General features: G+C 43.0%; 1 protein-coding gene across 13 annotated transcripts in view; it reads right to left on the minus strand.

Moving 5' to 3' along the window:
• ERC2 (ELKS/RAB6-interacting/CAST family member 2) overlaps nucleotides 1-21,111 on the minus strand; it is a 923,107-nt gene that overhangs the window by 132,149 nt on the left and 769,847 nt on the right. The window lies entirely within an intron of this gene.

Genomic DNA, 21,111 nt, shown 5'->3' on the forward strand with positions numbered 1-21,111 from the left:
CCAAAGGGCACCATAAGAACAGGAACTGGAGTCCCTGCCCATCCCCCAAGTAAATACATTAATTAATAAATACGAAGCATTCAAATATTTTATGTTTTTGGCTGGTTACCAGGTTTTAAATTGACTTCCTTAAAGGTGGATAGGGCTGGCTAATCACTACCACTTTGTTTTAGAAACTAAAACAAAAAAAAAATCAAGAAAGCTTGACATTTTTTCCTTCATTTTTACTCACCAAATTACATTAGAACAGTACAGCTACAACCTTCACAAAATGGCCCATCTCTTATCTTGCTGGAGACTGGGCAGCCCAGGATTTCAAATACAATCTAAGGAATGGTCTCTAGTAAAAGCACTTCTATTACATGTCCCTTGACAATACGTGTGGATTGAGAACACCCTGGAGAAAGGCCTTCAAAGCAGGTGAACTGCTCATTGGATTCAGGGTCAGTGAGCTGCCTGACTTGGCAAATAAGCTTAAAGCTGGAGGTAGTTCTCAAGGAAAAAGCTGGAACATGTAAGTTCACTCAAAAGAGGGCTTTGACTATGCCCAGAATCTGATGCTCAGACACCATGGAAATATGTTAGCCACCTCTGGGGAGACTAGGTCCAGGTGCTAGGACAGAAACCCTACCTTCCTCCTCAGAAGTGGTGTTAGCATGTACCCAGACCAATTGGACAGAGATGAGATCTCAAGGGTATGAGGATAATTCTGGGGGGGGGGGGGGGGTCCCAGGTGCAGAATTACATGGAGGGATCCTTGAAATCAGGAAATACAGTGAATTCATACCTAGGAGAAGAGGGAAGCTTAGGTGCCCACAAAAGGGAAAGAAAGCATAAACTGGGGCCAGAAAGGAAGAAGATGCTGGGACACAATGTCTGGTCCACAATGGACACACACATATATGCTAAATGAATGAACAAATGAATGAGTGATAGGGAGAGGCCTAACATTCTGCTTGGCCTAAAAGCTCTGTCAACTTAAACCCATGTCAGCGGAGAAAGAATATCCATGTGTAGCACCTAGGTTAATTTCAATACTTATATTCAAGAATATGCTCCCTTGCTTTTAACCCAACCAAACCAACTTGTGTGAATTTATGGTACTTTTGTTCCTGTGGGTGTATGTGTGTGTGTGTTTAATCTTTGTTTCTAATAAAATTACTTACTTAACCCCCTGGGCTGCTTATGAGTTTATCAAGGGCAGGAAGCAGATGTTTTCACACTTGGACCCAGGGTGAGAGAGAAGAGGCAGTATATCATTCAGATGAGGAGGCAGACCACAGAGGGCTGGAGCCTTGAGGACAGTCACGTCAAACTGAGAGGAAGCAACTTTAGGAGGGCTGCCTGGGAAGTCCTACACTGACTGATATTAAAAGATGCTACAATTCACAGGTCCTGTGTCTGCATTTTACCTCCCTTGGAGAAAAAATCCATGGCTGTGTTGGAGCAGCTAAGACTTGGCTTTGATTCTTTGTCTGCCTCCTTGGTGACAAACTTGGCCTCCCTGCTTCCTGGAGAGCCTGTTCCTTGTCCATCTGTCTTTGTCAATGAATGAGATTCCAGGTTTTTCAACAATGCTCCCATTCCAGGAATGGCTTTGCAGCCTGATTCTGCCCAAGTTTCTGACTGTTCTTGACACATGTTATTACTTTCTCTGCCATATCTTTCTAGAGATCCTACTTTATCCATACCCCTGGAAGGAGAAACCCCACAGACAGCTTGATCGGCCCTAACTTGCCAGAGTTGACTATACCAAGTGAGGACTCTTGCTTTAGGCAAATATATCTATAAGGATAGCCAGTCACCTGGAGCTTGCAGCCTAGTTCTGAGATTGACTAATGAGCTGCTTCCCCTAGGGATTGAGAAAGAGGGATTCCAAGGGACTGAGTAATTCCATGAAAAGGCTGTGGGGACACGTAGGCTACGGCAAGAGTATAATGAAGGTAGAGGGGACAGAACAGAAGAGAAAATAGACAGGTATCCCGATTTTCCATTCTCCAGATCCAGTCTTGTGCTGCTCGGCTACACTTCCTGCCCTTCAACTCTGTGAGAGTCTCCTGCAGGTTTTCAACACGTCCCCTGCAGCAGATGCTCTCTTTACCTGCTCATCATTCAGGACAGATTCTTTCTGTAGCAGTATCTTGGTTTTTTTCTTTTTTCCTTCAAGGAATCACACCTCACCCATTGTAAGACCTTGGGCATGGAACATGACATAGGCCTAACTAAGCCAAAATATCCTATTTCTTACCCACACAGTGATATGTTTGTTCATGGATGGGAACGGGGCAAAAATTGGTGGGATGAGCTTCATCTGGGGATTTTGCTGGAACTATTAAGACAGTGAGGCTTGGGGCGCCTGGGTGGCGCAGTCGGTTGAGCGTCCGACTTCAGCCAGGTCACGATCTCGCGGTCCGTGAGTTCGAGCCCCGCGTCGGGCTCTGGGCTGATGGCTCAGAACCTGGAGCCTGTTTCCGATTCTGTGTCTCCCTCTCTCTCTGCCCCTCCCCCGTTCATGCTCTGTCTCTCTCTGTCCCCCAAAAAATAAATAAACGTTGAAAAAAAAAATTAAAAAAAAAAAAAGACAGTGAGGCTTCCATAGATACTTCTGGGATAGCTATATTATTATATAAATATCTAAGGCTGTTAGCAGATGTTTTTTTATCTTATGGTGAATATGTTAGTGGAAGTCTGCTAAAGAATGAAATATCGCTAGAGGAAAGCAAAACCAAGAGATGGTGACAGAGTCCTAATGATTTTGTTTTAATCCCCTGAATCCAGCCATACCTGAAAACATTATATCTTGACTTTTCAGATACAAGGGTCAATATATTCCTATTCTCCTCTTTTAAAAAGTAGTTTGGATTGATACAAGATTACTGACTACTACATATTCCTTTTAGATTCACATAGCCTGGATAGGTCACTATTCTTTGCAGCACAGGAACCTTCCTTCTTAATCCTGTCCCCTTTTTTCTCCTACTACTTACCTTGTCAAGAAAAGCTGTTAAAAATGTATTTTTTCCCAAAGTAACTTTACTTTAAAAGATTTTATCCTTGTGAAGTTAAAATTTTAATTTCTCCTTAAATTTTTGTTAGGTCAACACAGAATTCAAAATTATATGTATATTTGTACAATAAACTATTTTTCAATACGATCAAGGTGTTTTGATTAAAGGAGTGTTATTGGAGAGACATCAGAGAGAGTATTACCAAAGTAAAACTTGAGATTAGCAATTATCATAGACCTAGAATACAACTTTTCTTTTTATAAATAAAAAGCCAACTTAATATTACCTCAAATACTTCCTTGATATTGCTATTTCCTTCATGACTGAGATTTTTCAAAATTGTATTCTGCCTCGAGGTAATCATTATGAGCATCAATTATCATCATGTGAATACAGAAGTCTGGTAAATACAATATTAGTGTTACAGTCTTGGGCAAGTGACTCAAACTCTCTGTGCTTCAGGTTTTTTTTTTTTACCTGCAAAATGAGGATAACAATAATTCCTACCTCACAGGGTTGTTGCAAAGATTAAACAAGTTGATACACATAAAACACTCAATAGGGTATCTGGCACAGGGTCAACTTTATTGCTATGATTATTTTCTCATTACCTTTCAACGTATTACTGGATGAATGTATCTTTGTAGAAATTGGTGGCTTCCATTTGTAGTAAAATTAGACTTTAGTCAGCATCTAATGTTGAAGAGAAAATATTTAGAGAAAAGTAAGTATTGAATTTTAAATAAAATTGAGACTCCCATCCAAGTCTGGGTGGCTCAGGTCACGATCTGATGGTTTGAGAGTTCGAGCCCTGCATCAGGCTCTGTGCTGACTATGTGGAGCCTGCTTGGGATTCTCTCTCTTTCTCTCTCCCTCTCGCTCTTCCCCTCCCCCACTCATACTTTCTCTCTCTCTCTCAAAATAAATAAACTTTAAATAAAATTGAGACTCTGAATTATAAATGCAAACCAGTTTTCACTATAAACATTAGGTCTCTGGGTTTCAGGATACACAGAGAAAATAATGAGAGGTGAACTCACAAATGTCCTCTAGACTTTTGGATGCTGGAGTGGGCTAATAAGTGACCACAGAGATATAATGATAAGGAGCCTCTGGGGCCAGGATGAAGGGGGGTCAAAGAGATGCCCAAAGTAGGTCAGAGGGAGAGAGAGCAGCAGGAGCCCACATGCAGGCTCAGGTCTGGGCCAGGCAATTTCAGTTGCAGCATCAGTGAGCTGCCAATAGGCTGGTTGATCTTGGCAGGCCACCGAAGTCCCAAGTACCTCTATTTTACCATCTGTAAAAATGAGAGGAATAATAACACCTCCTGTTTCTTCAATTTAAAATGAACATAAAGAGAATGAGTAGCACTTCTAAAGTTAGGAGTTAGAACCTTTAACTGTTCTACAACAAACATGCATTTCTTGTGTGGTAAAGAAAAACAGCTTTGTAAAAGTTACTTATTAAGGAAATAATTAGTGTAGTATATGAACACACAGGGCTGACCTAATATTATAGGAAATGTGAGGGCTTGGACCTTAGAAAATGCTGATGTTTGAAATGCAAGACTAGTCACTTACTATGACCTGGAGCAAGTTACTGAACTTTTCTCAAGGCTCAGTTTGTGTGTCTGTTAAAGTTAGGACAATATCATACTCCATGGGAGGACTGTCAGCAACAAAAAAAGATAAAATATATAAAGTGTTCTGGCACTTAGTAGGGGTGTGTGTGTGTGTGTGTGTGTGTGTGTGTGAGAGAGAGAGAGAGAGAGAGAGAAAGAGAGAGAGAGAGAGAGAGAGAGAGAGAGAGAGAGAGAGAGAAATAATACATGACCGGGACATGGGGTGTAGACCAAGGCTATTAAATCTATGACCTAGTATCTGTGATCCATAGTAGGCATCAAGAAGGTAGGTGAATCCCTTGAAATTTATTTTGTGCCTGTGGATTTTCTAGAAAGACAATCCTCAGTTATTATGTTTTCCATCTAAGGGGTCCATGACCTTGTAAAGGTTAAGCATGCCTATACAGATAAAGAGATAGACCAATGTATACTTTGCTCCCATGTTGCCCACTGCCCCTAATCTAATTCTGAGTGCATAAACAGTGGTTATCTAGAGCGAATCTCCCCCATGCAAATATACCAGGTTCTCCTTTATGGAGGAAAACTGGGACCTGGAAGAAACTATCCCTTTGACAGAGACCAAAATTTCATAGTAAATAGTAATAGTGGGGAAGAGATTTGGTACTTTATCTTTTTTTTTTCTTTTCTTTTTTTTTTTATAGAGAGAGAGACAGAGAGAGAGAGAGAGAGAGAGAGAGAGAGAGAGAATGAGAACGAATCTCAGACAGGCTCCATGTTCAGTGCAGAGCCTGATGCAGGGGCTCGGTCTCACGATCTTGGGATCACGATCTTGGGATCACGATCTGAGCCAAAGCCAAGAGTTGGACACTCAACTGACTGAGCCACCCAGGTGCCCTGGCATTTTATCTTTAAAACTGAGGCTAAAATTTTTAGAAATTATACATATATCTTATTTTTTATAAAATTTAGCTTACAATGCCAACAACTCACTAGTTTGCATAAAGAACAAGAAGTAAAATATGTGGATTTTTATTTGGCCTATTTCTTTTCCTAACCAGGTTGTACGAGTACATGATGTGACATCCTTTATACTTCCATGAGCACAGTTATAAAGAGGGTGGCATTCACAAACATATTCCAGACTTCTACCATTTTCCCAAGGATCTATTATAAGCCTCTAACATCCAGTCACTCACTGGGAAGCCCCTGGGCTGTGATCATGCTTACTGACTTTTCCTTTTTTAAACTGATAAGAAATTATCTTCATTTGTTAATAAATTTGCTTGTGACACAAACTTGGTTTCCAACATCACTTTCATCAACTTGATAAAATCTTGTGTCTTTTGAGAAATTTGCTTTTCATTTTTCATATGATATATAATCTATTTTCACTGTACTCTTGGATACTGGATAATCCAAAAAAGATAGATGTACAAAGAGCTGACTCTCAACACAGTGGGAGGCCCAGCATTAAATGGGGGAAGATGTCTAAATGAGCCTAATTTGATAAGTGGTCAATTATTTCATGAATGTTTTAATGTCATGGCAACTTTGGCTTTCCTACAATCTTTGAACCACCAGCTTCAGAGAGTAAATTTTTAGATAAAGGGAATTTAAGGAAAACCCCTGGATAGTTAGTAGAAACTGGTACCAAGTTGGTGAAGGGACAAAAAGGCCTTTTCAATGCTTTCTCCCATAAAAGCCATGTTGTGCATAGTGACCGATGAGGGAGAAAGAATACATTTCAGGCAAGTGTATGTTATATAAACCCCTTCAGGATCGGTCGATGAACTCCTGTCTAGTAGAAAATGAGGCCCACATTCCAAACCACTTTCACAAACCCCCCGCCTCCCCGACTTTGTTAATAACAACTCATAGGGGGTTGCCTATTCTGCAATTGTGTTATAGTGAATTTTTGCTTATTGTGTTTCTGGATAATAAGGTGTGCCTGTGTTCTCTTCTCACATATCAGTTTGCAGAAAGTAATTGCCCTGCAATTCTTAACCCACCCCCTTCATGCATTCCTTTCTGCATTGTTCTAGTTCGTTGTGTCTGTGTTGTCACCTGAGAGCTGATCTTCCTTGACTGAAGTCCATTCGAGGAGCACCTTTATCCTTCAAGATGTCTGGTGCAAAGATGGGCTGTTTTGACTGAACTAACAAAACATGTAGAAAACATCTTTTCCCAAAGTACTCTTGTGTTGCTTCCCCAAGAAAAGTCAGTATGTAAAATAAAACTGGTAGTATTCAGACTCATGACTTGGGTGTTTTTTTTTTGGTGGAGGAGGGAGGAGTGTTACTTTATAAATATAACCCAAAGAATAATGATATTAATATTTGCTCATTTTTTAACCAACATCTTATGAGGTGCGAGACACTGTTAGGCATTTTATAATACATATTCTATTTTAATCCTTATAATAACCCTCCCTGTATGGGTTTTTTTTTCTTCTGTAGAATGAAAGTTCCATATAGGCAAGTATTTTTCTCTTTTTGTTTATTGTTGCATCCCTGATGCCTAGAACAGTGCCTGGAATACAGCAGGCACCCAATCAATATTTGTTGAATAATGAATGAATCCCCATTTTCACATAAAGAAACTGAGCCACAAGGAGGCCAATTATAAGCAATTTGCTGAAGGGCATGGAGGTGATAAGGGATAAATGATATTTCAAACAAAATCTAATACCAAAACCTACGGTCTTAAAAGATATGCTCTCTCCTCCATTCAATACATACACATCCACTCTCACAGTCACACCCACAAACACACACTGATACCCACCCGCACTTAGACACACACATGCAGGGGCTGCCCCAGCTTGTCCACTCCCTCAGCAAATCACTGGCCAATTGCTGAAGGGACAAAAACCCAACCTCCCTCATCCCAAGTCTGTCCTCCTCCAACAAAAGTCCTCCGTGGGCTCTTCTGTCCACAGTTCTCACTAGTTTGTGGTGACCTCCTTGCCCAGTTCTCATTCCCTGTGTCACCCCCCCCCCCCCAAGACTTTTAATTATAACCACCACACAGTCTATACTGTCGGGGAGAGAGCCTGTTTGGCAACAGCTGCGAAAGCTGAACTAAGTTATTTAGGGATTAATCCGCTGCTGAATGTAGTCTTACAAGTATGGCTTTGGGGGAAAAAAAGATAAAAGGAGCTAATGCCGTTCGTATAAATGTGAACTTATATACAACACAGACGCAGGCACACCCACAAGTACGTGGACTAAAAGTTAAAATATGATTATCAAAGGATAAGAAGGACTTACAACTGTAATGTAAAACATTAAGAAATATGTCCCGGCTTTCTGTGTTCTGCAGGGATACAAGTGTGCTCTCAGCCAAGGAGAGGAGGGAAAAAAGAGAGATAGCAAATTGAAATATCTTTAGGTAGACTTAAACATAGCTTCAGAGATTATAATTCAGATCAAGGCTAGAGCTCCATTTCAACATTCCTTGACTGCTAGTAATATAACAAAGGCCTGCAAATTGGGAGGTACATCCGCTTGGGTAGGGATGCTTATCTGATCTCAGCCCATCTTTCTTCATGTTTCAATCCCAGAACAGCTGCCCTCCTCTTGGTGAGAAATTCAGCAATGGCAGCCGAAAACCCAGCAGGCCAAAAAAAGCACAGCTGACTGAGACCCAGTTGAGGCAGCTCCCCCACCCCGGGTGTGTGTGCCCTCTGCTGGGTGGAGTAGATGTGGGCTGCTGCTGGGACATCTCAGGTGGCTGCTGGCAGGAAGCTGCCATGCCCCACAGTAAGGTAGTGCCCACTGGTCCCCCGGTGGGAGGGGGTGGCAGGACAGTGACAGACAACGTGGCCTTAAGAAGATGGTGGCTCAAAAGGGGCTTGGCTGCTTTGCCACATGTCCAGGCAGATCTCCTAAAGCTGGGGGGGGGGGGGGGTGAGATTGTGTGTGGGGGGTATCTTTTCCTAACGTGCTCATTCATTTACTTGTTCGTTTGTTCATTCACCTTTCATTCACTCAAATATTAACAAAGCAATGCAGTGCATCAGTCATATGCACGGACTTGGAGGACAGACTTGGGTGGGACTTCCAGCCCTCACGTGTACTGGCTGTGAGACTTTGGGGGGAGTTACCTGACCAAACTTCAGTATCCTCACCTGTACAGTAGAAATGATAACAGTGCCCACACCTCATAGGGCTGCTGCTAGAAGGCTATGAGTTAGTTCCAGATAAAGATCTTTACATACTTCCTGGAGCATTGTAAGTGCTCAACAAATAGCAAACATTAGGATGAGGATGGCAGTCATGTCAGAGTCATCAAAGATCTCTTACACAGGCTGTTGCCTCCTACGGCACCTTGCATGGTGTTGACAAGCAGAAAAAGCTTACCTAGTAGTAACAAGATAAAATGTAAAAAGTAAATAAGTCTTTAGGGAAAGTTCCAGAGAAAGCCCCAGAGAGAAAGAGAGACCACTGGACCTAGAGTTTCTCTACCAAAAAAGGATATCACTATCCCACTGCCTAGGTGTAGAGACGTGGCTGCTGCTGTCTGGGCACTTTCTAAGGGGCTGGAGCATATAAAGGGCTCCCAGTAGGTCAAAAGGAGAGAAGCTGTTTCTGCTGTTATGCTCCTTCAGAAGATAGCCTTTGTGGGTCACTGGAGGGAGGCAGAAGAGAGGGGGTGAAAGTGGGGTGGGGAGGGGACACATACTGCCAAGACACTGAACAACTTGTTGCTCTGTGTTGTTGAACAAGGCTGAGCAAGGACATGAATGGAGGCTCCCTTTCATCTCTAATATCTCAGAACTTTAGGCTCATCTGAAAGGCCAGCTCCCTGAGAATGTCCTGAGAAACACAAGTTCTACAAGGTGTCCTCCTCAAAAACATTCCAGGGCCACATACATAAGTACATTTGTGACATGCGTCAGACTATACCTCCCTCTTAGAGTCTGAGTGCTCATTAGCATAGTAAAGGCACTGAGAAGTCCTGCAACAATCTGCTTAGCTTAGTTTAGTTCAAAATTATTCAAAATAGTTATTTAATAATACCTATGTCCCAATCCTCTCACTTCATATATAAAGGAGGAGTGCAGGTCTACAGTGAAGAAGAGGCTTTCTCAACGTCAAACCACACAGTCAGAGAAGAGCTAAATCTGATTTCTAGTTCTGGTGAAGAAGTCTTTGCCTTCCTCCTCCTTTCTCCATGGAGCCAGGACACCCCTGGTATGTGCCACTGCTCCTTGAAGTAGGTGGTGACGATGCTGACATTCCTGACAAGCAGAAGTCATTCAAAGTGACTGCCTTATAACACACTGCTAACAACAAATCTTAAAAGCCCACTCTGAAATGTCCGGCAGGGAACAGACTGTAAATCCCAGTTTTTGGAAGACATGCAGGTGGGTAAGGAAGCAGGGGAAAAGCACAGGATTCAGTATCCCAGGCTGTCCATTGCCAGAGCTGGCCACATGCGCTGAGTCACAGAGCCTCAGTTTCCTCATTGAGAAACAAAAGGATTATCTCTGAGTTCTATTTGTGATTCCAGAGAAGAAATTCTTGGTAGAATCCAGGTTGACTACATGGTGTTCTGGGGAGCCCCAAATCTACCATTGCAACTCTTACCCCCCTCCCCACCCTTGGTGATTGTTATGCTTCTCTGCCTCCTCACATAGCACAGCATCCCCTGCTCAAAATCCTCCCAAGACTCTCTAGTTGTCCAGGAAGAACACTCAGCCTACTTTCGCTGGTCTGCATACCTACGTACTTACCTGTGTACTTAGCTACTGCCTGCCTCTCCAGTATCATCTCTTACCACCTTCCCTTTCCCACCTGATCACTTCCACCCTGGCTTCCTGCTGCTGGCTCCCTCAGCTCCGGTGTCACATTCCTCCATCAGCCTTTTGGACAGTTTTATCTGAGGCAGCATCCTCACCCTTATGCTTTTAAATTACCTGCTTAATTTCTGACTCCTCCCAAGAGAATGTAAAACCCTTGAGGGCAGAGTATTGTTTGTTTACTGCTCTATACTACTGCTTGTTTAGGCACAAAGAATGGCAAAAAGAAGGTGGTTGGTAAATTTCAGTGAAGTGAAGTGAAGTGAAGTGGAGTGAAGTGAATGAATGGATGGATTCTTTGCCAAGAAAAAGATGGCTTACCCTTTTAAGATGCAGGTGAAATAAAACTGTCTGAATTCTCAGGCAGAACTGAAAAGCTACCTGCTTTGTTTTCCCAAAGCCCTTTTTGCTTGCCTCTCAGAGGACAATGAATGCAACTCTGTCCTCTCTGCTTTCAGGGCACACATCTGCTTTGAGGGCAGGGACCAGTGTGTTGTCCTGTAAGTCCTAGGCCTCCTGCAGGTCCTCCACAGTGCTTAGAGAATTAATGAATTGCTCTTCTAGAACCCAAACATCTCTGTATTCACACAATCAAGGGTTTGCTTCCTCTCCAGGAAAGATAAGCCAGAGGAGTTTTAAAGCCTACGTTTAAAGTGTTTACAACTCCGTGTCCATGTGTGTGTCCCCCAAGAGAAAGATCATCTGGAAGCCATGTGGTCTAGTGGAAGGAACATTTAGTGGGAGCCTTGCATCTTGGGTTCTACTCTCAGGCCTTGCTTGAGCTGGCCCATTCACCTCCCTGAACCTTTGCTATCTTGTTATTAGAGGGGAAGGGATTGAAAAGCCTGAAATCTGAACACCCTCCTAGTCCTTACTTGCTTTGCCTTTGTGGCTCAGTCCTCCATATTCTCCCTCTAAACAGCCCATACCTGTGATGTGATAAGGGCCATGTCTGATAAGGGTAGCCAAACAAGCATTTTGCTAAGAAAAATGTTATGTTAAAAAAAACACCCCAAGTCATCCATTGTGCTCTAATTGGTGTTTTAATTCAGACTGCATCTGCCATGCACAAGCTTGTCCCAAATGAGGGGACTTACAAATTTGCTAAGGGTTCAGGACTTCCCACAGATTGCAAAAAAGTCAGAATCACAGCAGCTCCAAAGCTCCAAACCCTACTGCATTTCATTCTACCCAGCCCTGCAGATGAGCTTCAAAGCCTGCTTGGTCAGCAAACATTTCTGCTGGCCTGGAAAAGCTCTGCAGTTCTTCCCAGCCATTCCCTACTAGGACTGGGACACCAGAGCAATGAAGAGTGGGGATAAGCCATTTTCCATTCCTGTGAACATTTCAGGGCCTGGAGCCTGCCTTCTTTCAGATTCCATGGACCTTTGCTAATTTGTATGACAGCTTCAATGTAAATAGGACACATCTGCATGGGTTAAAAAAATAGCCACTCATTGTAAAGGGCAGTGCACTGTGTTTATTTATTATCTACAACTGGAAATCAGGTTCTGTTTCTGGTCTAGGACAGCTGATGGTTTGCGACAACCTCCAAGGCATTTTGGAATAGTTTTAGTTGACTATTGACTTTAAAAAGCATTTTATGCTCATTTTATTTTCCATGATTCTTTCTCAACTACCCAGCTGGGAGAAGAAAATGAGCATCTATCAAGGCGGATATTTACAGTATGCATATCTCATGTACCTCATGAGGCATACACACCTGACAGATGTCAGCTGTCTGGTGATGACCACACTCCTCTTCATAGTATTAATAACGCCTATTTGCTGGGCAGGTACTTAGTGCCAAGTAAGGGCTTCATGGACCTTCTCTCCTTTAGTCCTCTCAATCACCTTAGGAAGCACATGTCATCATTTTGCTCAGAAATGAGGAAAGTGAGGCACAGAGAGAATTAAGCACACTAAGACTATAATACTGGAAAGCACTGGGATTGGATTTGAGTCCACAGCCTATGTTCTTAAGCATCTTAGCATCCTGTAGTAGCCTCACACTTAGCTACCAAGCTGGGCTACCAGTTAAGGAATACATAGGAGTCTAAAGTTAAATCTGGGGGGGTGGGTAAAGGAATTTATTTAGAAAAAGGTATAAACTCAGGTTTGAAAAACACTTCTTTAGTTTCAGTTCAGAAGGATGTCTTTAGTTTTACTCAATTATCTCTCCTGAAATTGATTACACTTTATACACATATGTCCCATGTATATGTATACATCCAAAATCACTATTTCTGTAGTTATTTTTTTATGAATTCCTCTATCATTCACCTAACTTCTATTGAATTCAACAGGTAAGATAATAAAAGATTATGCCTACCAGTAATAATGATGACAGACCAGCAACTAACATTTTTGGTTATTTATCACAGCCTGAAAATGTAGGAAGAAATATGAGAAGTCATCTTGAAAATTGTAACAAATTATTGTAATCAGTCAAAAGAGCACCATAAAACAATGACAAAGATAATACTGATGTGGAAAGATGTCCAAACTACATGAAGTGCAAATCAGGGAGTTATATAATAATTTACATAATACAAACTCATTTCTTATGAAAATGTGTGTGTGTGTGCACGTGTGTGCGTGTGTGTGTGTGTGTGTGTGTGTGTGTGCATGCATAAGTCTATAAGAATCTCTGGAAGGGCACAGAGTCAGTGGATTTAGGGATGTTGATGAGGGAACTTCCACTTTTCACTTCAAGCATTTCTGGTATGTCTAACTTTTTATGAGCATGTATTTTTAATTTAAATAGCAATAAAGATGACATTTAAAAGCACTCCCAGCCAGCTGACACAGGCAGCCCAGGTCACCACTGGTGTGCTCTCCATGGTGGTTCCTGCCATCGAGGCCACATCTGCTCTCCCAGGTCATCTACCTGCTAGCCCCTCTCTGTCTTGGAAAGCCCACACCATCTCAGAATACCAGGGCTGGCGAAATCAGCTAAAATGCCCCGAGCATCCTTCTGTGTGATTCTTCAGCTACTCAGGTCTCCCTCCTTTTCATCCTCTTCCTGGCTACATGTCCTCATGGCCTTACCCTCTGCATGCAGCAAGGGCAAAGTTGCCAGGAACTGCTAGCACCCCAGACAAGGGTGCTGAACTAGTCATCTTGATGAGGAAGGCTTACTCCAAGCCTGCTGGTCAAGAGGACATTAAAGGAATGCACAGATCTCAGCTCCTCCAGTCAAGCAACCTCTAGGCTCGAGTACCCCCTTTGCTCTTGGCCTGTCCAACTGGCCCACCTATGCTATGCTCTGGTGTGAAAAGCTCCCATGCTTGGTTTTTCAGAAGGTGCGCTGCCCAGCCGATCTGCAGGACACACATCAGGTGCTGGGTGGCAGCAGCTGCCAATCAGACGGCTTTTCTGCGTGAGCCTACTTCCCCCGAGCTTTGAGAACGCGGTTTCCAATCTGACTTTCATGTTTCAGGGCTGAAGTTTCAAGGACGCATCTGGACAAAATATGCTTTCCATGTAGGCCAATTTATTTATTTATTGCTTATGACATTGTACTTGGCAGCTAAGGAGATATAAAACAATTTGAACCACTCTGCAGAAAACGGTTGCAGAGTTGCCACTGGAGACCCCAGTGGAAGATAATGGAGGAGAATGGAATCTCGCAGATCTTTCTGTAATTGACAGGCAGAGCCTCAGAGGCAAGCGCGGCCAGCGGGCATTCCTGTTAGGAGCTCACTTACATCTCTTTCCAGCCTCAACTCCTGCTTTGGCACAAGCAGGAGACCAGAGGCATGTGTTGGAAGCCTCATCTGACAGGACAAATGAAGCCAGTCTGAGGGCTTTTGCCATTCACCCCTCATCACTGGGGCAGATGGAATGTTTTAAAGGGTCTCTTGAACACTTGCTAATGCAGTGGCTAATGCTGACTGCTTCCTTCGGCCCTTCTCCTGCTGACACTGTCTGTGTCCAACTGCTGATGCTAGTCTGCCTTTGCCTGAGGACATCTACAGCCCCCCCAAGGCCCACCCTACACAGGCTTGTGGCAGGTAAGGAGTGTGAAGGTATTGATGCCCTGGGGGAGCAGCTCTCAGCCAGTGACTGATGGGAGAGAGTATATACATACCCCAGCTCTCTCACCCTCCTTCCCTAGGTAGGTCTCTGAGTTCTGTGTCCTATACTGGCTCCCAGAGGTTCCCCGCGGGATTAAGCTCCTAAGAGTCACCAGTTCCTCATAGTGGTGATTCCCTTTATTGGCTGCCTTCCCATCCCTGTCCCACTCCCCCACTGCCCTATTAATGTTTCCAGGGATCTGTCACTTCCTCTCTCTCTCCACCACTCTGCTTTCTGGGTACCCCAAACATCAACATACCAGCTTGGCACTTCTTTTTTCAGTACTGAGACTCATTGGTCTGCTTGGGTCACGTGCCCATCCCTGAACCAATCACTATGGCCCAAGGGATGACTCCCTCGGGGAGTGATGGGAGTCTGGGGGCAGAGGATTCTGATTGGCTGACTTGAGTCATGTGCCCATACCCAACACAGTGTGGGCTGCTGGTATCAGAAGAGGGGGATGTGGGCGAGGGAGATTATGGGCAAACCAAAGCAGTGCTTAGTAGCCATACACTGCAGGCAGTAGCAGGCACTGAATGAATTTCACACAGTTGCTCATGCAAAATCTCTCTCCCCTGTTGCGGTTACAGCAAAAAGAAGAGGATGGAAAGACCATCACCATGTAAGTGGATCTGAGTAACCTGACTTATCAGCCTGAGACAAGGCTTAGCCATGGGGTGGGGGAGGGGGGGGGAGTCGGTCATAGCAGCCACACAGGTGTTTAACCAAGCAAGTGCTGCTAAGTCCCAAACCCACAGGCTTTTCTCAGGGTCCAGTCCCAGCTGACTGGCAGCCCTGACATGACAAGTCAAAGCCAAGTGTCAGGACACCTGTCAAGACATCACAGCACCTCAGGGCATATGGGGTGGGAAGTTTATAGCTGCACTGACCCTTCTCCAAACACACAGAACAACCTGCACCTACCACCTTCAACAGAAAAGCCACTCTTCCCTGCAGAAAACAAGGGCACAGGGAAAAAAGTGAACATTTCAAACTGTGTATCATTTCCTGTTTAGTAAGGGATTGGGACAAAAGCAAACTTTTGTTCTTCGGTCAGCATACTCAAAACAGCCAACAGGAGTCACCTGTTCTGAAAACCCCAAGTTGCCCATCCATAGGGGTGCGCTTGGCTGTCTCAACGCAGCAGAAAGATGTGCTTCCAGGCTGATCCCCTACTCCCCAGGCCTTCCACGAATTACAAATTATAACCCCATCTCACCTCCACAGACACTCTGGCGTGTCAGCCCAGAACGATACTTGGATGACGATTTAGCCAAGTCAGGCCTGGCTGTCATCCTAGACTCCCTCCCGTCCACAACCAAATACTGTTGGCTCTCCCTCCCAGATATCTCTGGAATCCAGCTGCCTCTCTCCATCTCTAATCCTACCCTTCCTTTATACATACCACACTTCTCTAGCTGCCGAACAGTATCCCTGTATCCACTCGCTCTCCTCCAACCATTCTTGACCATTCCATCAGAGGGATCCTTCTAAAGCGTCCACATCTGATTATGTCTCTGCTCAGCTTTTTCTTTCAATGGTTTCCCTTATAATAAAGTTCACACTTGTTAAATAGTAGAAAGTCTTTCTGACTTCAGTCCTTGCTGATATCTTCAGCCTCATCATCCTTTGCCATTCTGACTCTTTGCTGTCTATACTCCAGATATATTTATGAATATATGTGTATGTTTCTAGATCAGATCTATATTATGATATTCCTTTTATTTGGAACATTCCCCTCTACCCCATATTTTCCTGGCTGCCTTCTACCTTTCCTTTAGGCTCCAATTTAGAGGCCACTCTTTCTGGTTTCTAAATCTGGATTTGGCACCTCTTCCATATGTTCTCATGGCATCTGGTACCTCCTCCATCTCAGCATCTTTTGTACTAGCCTGCAATTACTTGCTTATCCATTCTTTCTCTAGCCTGGAAGATTCATGAATATGGAGGTTGCCTTATTGATCACTGTACCCTCAGCTTCCAGTGCAAACTGGCACATGAGAGGAGCTCAGTTCATATGTGTTAAGTGTTTAAATATGTAATGGAACGAACGCGAGGGGTCTTGCATGCTCAGACTTTCCATTAGCTGAATTTGAGGTCACACTTTCTGCACAGACAACTGAGATCAAATCAGCGTACTGCCCCCCCACCCTGAGATAAAATGTCAGTTATGCCCCATATTTGTTTCACTTGATACTCCTTTTGGCTCCTGATGTTTATGTTCAAGGTATAAAAATGTCTCCATCACAACTTTCACCTCTAGAATTGAGTGCCTGGTGCAGGGAAGAGAGCACAATCTTTAACACAATCTAGAGCAAGTGGACCTCCAAGGATTTGAAGAGAAATATAAGAGTGTGCACTGTGCTTTGGCTTCAAGAGTCTGGGTGTGGGGGATGGGCAGGAGTTTGTTTCCTTGACCATCCAACTTTGATTTTTTTTTTCCTTCTTGCTCAGCATATGATGGTGTAGTATTCCAAGGGCATTAAAACAAGGTCAAGAGGTTTTATGTGACAAAAGGCATTCTTGGATGTGAATGTTTAGCAAGAGTTTAAATATTAGTGATTTTGCCTATGGAAGCATATTAATTGCAGGGGTGGTGGTGGTATACACCACTGTGAAATACAGTGCTCGTGTGTGTACATTTGGGTGTGATGTTCCATAGATAAGGGGTTGAGTCCAGCCCTGTCATTTAGAAGCCGTGTGATTCCTTCCCAGGTACATAACCTCTCTGAGGCCCAGTTATCTCATCTATAAAATTGTATAATAATAAACACACCAACTCTTGCAGGGCCATTTGTAAAGAACAAGGTAGGGAATGCACGCAGAACACCTCGTACCTATCACATGTAAGCATTTAGAAAATGCAAGCTAATCTTCATATTATAACACTGGACCCTGCCCTGCTTCAGATGTTAGGAAATAAGAAACACCAGCCTGCCCTATGGGTCTGTTTCTGCTATGCCCAACACATAGACATTGGTTCAATCCCTGTATTCATTTTTTATTGTTGTCATGACACATTACTGTATATTTAGCAGATTAAAAAATCCACTTATTACCTGTCTGTTCTGGGTCTACCAAGACCAAAATCAAGATGTTGGTAAAGCTGCTGTCTTCTCTAGAGGTCTGGCATTAATCTACTTCCAAGCTCATTCAAATCCTTGGCAGTATTCAGTTCCATGTAGTTACAGGACTTCCCTTGGTGGCTGTCTGCTAGGAGTCATACTTAGCTTCTAGAGGCCTCCTGTATTCTATGGCTCATGGCCCATTCCCTCCATCTTCAAAATTTCTCATACCTCTGACCTCTCCTTCTGCCTCACCTCACCTCTCCTTTCTCTTTCCTCTTCCACTATATTTCTCTGATTCTTCTGCTTTTCTCTTCTACTTAACTTTAAGGTCCTGTGTCATTGCATTGGGTCCACCTGGATGACCCAGGATACATCCCTTATTCAAGATCAGCTGACTAGTTACCTTAGTTCCATCTGCAAAGTGCCTTCACCCAGTGTCTGCATTAGTGTTTGACTGAATAGCCAAGAGTGGGAGTCTTGGGGAGATGTCTATGGATTTTGCTTACCATGCCCTGTTAGTTTTACTTTAAAATATGCTTCAAAATCCATGTCAACACAGCACACACACTAGGTGTTTAGTTCTGGCTGTTTTGTGAAGTTGGCTCAACTAGGAAGAAAAACATGAGGAAGTTCTTTTCAAAAAGAATAACCGACCTCCTTGCCCAAGAGACTAACTATTCTGTTCAATATGGAGTTTTAAATCCATTTATCAGGGAAACTCCCTTTATTCTTCTCTTTTCCACTTTCTGCCCAATAAAATACATACTATTTTAAGGTATTTAAATATTGTAGCGCTAAGGTTTTTAATCTACAATGCTCAACTCCAGCTTTCAAATGTCAGCCAGCAGTGTCCAAACATAGGAGACTCTTGGGCAATCCGGAATTAATTCAAACAAGACAGCGTGGGCTGAGAAACTTGAGATTCAGGTTGGAATGTATTTGCCAATTGGCAACTGATCCCATTCTCATCAGCTTACTAAACCCATTTGATGTAGAAAATTAAAATTCTGGGTTTCTATTCTGCAGAAATACTTGCAAATATGTCCAAAGACATATACACAAAATTGTTTACCACAGTCTTGTTTGTCATAACAAAAATGGCAAACAATCTAAATACCCACCAAATGTGACTAGTTAAATAAACTTTGGCAGGAGAATTCCATGGAATATTTCTATAGCTATTCGAAAAGAATGAGGTAAATTCATATGTACCTAAATGGAAAGCCTAGCAAGGCATACTTATGTGAAAAATGCAAATCATAGAAGAATCTGTATAATATGATCTAGTTTGTATTAGAAATGAACTTTGTAAATGTACATATATTTTGCAAATTCATACAAAGGGCACATCTGCCAATGGATTAGTGTATGCTGCTTCTGGGGATAAGTGTGGAGTTGGGGGGTAGAGGGAAAGGGGCATTCAGGTTTTAAGCTGCTTACTTCAGTATAGCTTAAATCTTTTACAATGAGAAATGAATCATGAATTAACTGCAGACTAGAAAAATTTGGTGAAATATACCAGGTTAGACTTACCACTGAGGAGTAGGGGCATGTAGGACTTCTACAAATGGGACTTGAGAAATGGTCTTATTTGAAAGTGTTTCAGAAATCAAAGCCTGCCAAAGTGCTAAAACAAATAGTCTCTGAGCATTTCAGCTGGAAATTCCATGCTTATTTTTTGTGTTTTTGTTTAAAAATTTTTTAATGTTTATTCATTTATTTTGAGAGAGAGAGAGAGAGTGTATGAGCAGGGGAAGGACAGAGAGAGAGACACAGAATCTGAAACAGGCTCCAGGCTCCGAGTTGTCAGCACAGAGCCCAGTGTGGGACTTGAACCCATGAACTGTGAGATCATGAGATCATGACCTGAGCCAAAGTCAGACTCTTGACCCACTGAGCCACCCAGGTGCTCCTGGAAATCCCATGCTTATTAATTGCTACAGTAGAGTAAAGCATAAAACAGGCTGGACAAGAGAAGATAGTTTCTAGATAACGTGGCCTTCCACAGACCTGGCACATAGTAGGAGCTCAATAAATACTTGAAGAATACAACACATGGCACTATTCAATTTGGGGAAGTATGTTACCTGCCTTTGATTAAGTCAAGCTTACTAAAACTGTAGTGGACATATATATCAGATTTAACCTAATCTCAAGAATGGATGGACAGAAGGGAAATGATTCCATTATAGAATATAGGCAAGGAAGATCTGGACTACAGGCAATCCTGATGTACTTTAAAATAAAACAAACCAAGACCCCTTGCAAAACCAGATTCTCACTCTATGCAGCCCCCAAGGATAAAGCTCTCACAACATGCATGCCAGAGTAGTCCGAGAAGAAAGGGCTCAGAAGAGGAGGAAGTTCTCCATAATTCCTATCCCTCCATCTGTGGAGTTCAGGGGCTGAAATAAATGATTGTTAAACTCCCTCCCAGTACCGACCTTCCTGAAACCTGTAAGTGGCTGCTCTGGTGGCCAAGTAGCTTCAAAGGAGCTGGAATCTGTTCCCTTAGCTTCAAAGGAAGAGAGCCTTGGAGTTGCATGTCAAACGTCGGAGTAAACCTAAGCCTAGCCCTCACTTTCTCTGCAGCTCACCTGTCAAGGGCTGACCTGCAGGAGTCAATGTGGCCCCTTCGTTCTGAAGGGCCAGTTGGGAAGGGAGGCAGAATGTGGTGAAATGTCATGCAGGCCAAGGTCTCAAGCACAAAACTCTGCATTATTTGTAGTTCTTAAAAAGCCTTTTGTTTTTTTTTTACTTTTACTCTTTTATTCTGTTATAGCCATAACTTCACTTGGAATTTACCAATATTTAAGAAGTGACTAAGTAAATAAATACATAAAGTGAACATGAGAAACACACTGGCCCCTGGACTCCAAGCCGGGGAATTCCGGGAACCCCATTTCTGGAGATGTAAGCATACTCTTTGCTGCTCTTGGCTTGTTTCTGCCAACAACTGAACAACATTTTGTAGTGTGACTATCCTGCGAGCCATCAACTTGTTTCTAAATTGTACCAGATGCTCATGCTCTAACTCAACTTCATGTTTCCATCAAATTTTTATGTTTTGATGATATACACCTTTGCCATTCAAAGTGTGGTCCGCACACCAGCAGCATTTACATTGCCTGGGAGTAGAGTTGCCAGATAAAATATAGGAAATTCAAATTTAACTGGGCATCCATCTTTTTTTCCCTCTCTAAATCTGGCAACCCTACCTGAAAGTCTGTTAGAAATGCAGAATCTCAGGCTCCACCCAGAACTGAGGAATCAGAATCTGCCTTTAATAAGATTCTGGGTGGTTGTAAAATCCAAGAGGAGCTAGTCTACTTGGCTACTGCAATTTTAACCTTTTACTTTTAGGTCCTGCTGCAAGTTCTGATCTCACATCTGCATCAAATGCAGATGAAGAGAGTAATCCTTTAACAAGGTTGGTTTGTGTGTCTCCCTCATTGGACAGTTTTAGAATGTATTCTATTTGCAAATATATGCATTTTTCAACCTGGGCACACAGGGCACCCCACTTTCAACCACTGATCGGCCAGAGCTGGTCCTGCGGGCTGAATCCCA

The sequence above is a fragment of the Prionailurus bengalensis genome, chromosome A2 (genome assembly GCF_016509475.1).
Source record: "Prionailurus bengalensis isolate Pbe53 chromosome A2, Fcat_Pben_1.1_paternal_pri, whole genome shotgun sequence".
Classification (NCBI taxonomy): Eukaryota; Metazoa; Chordata; class Mammalia; order Carnivora; family Felidae; genus Prionailurus; species Prionailurus bengalensis.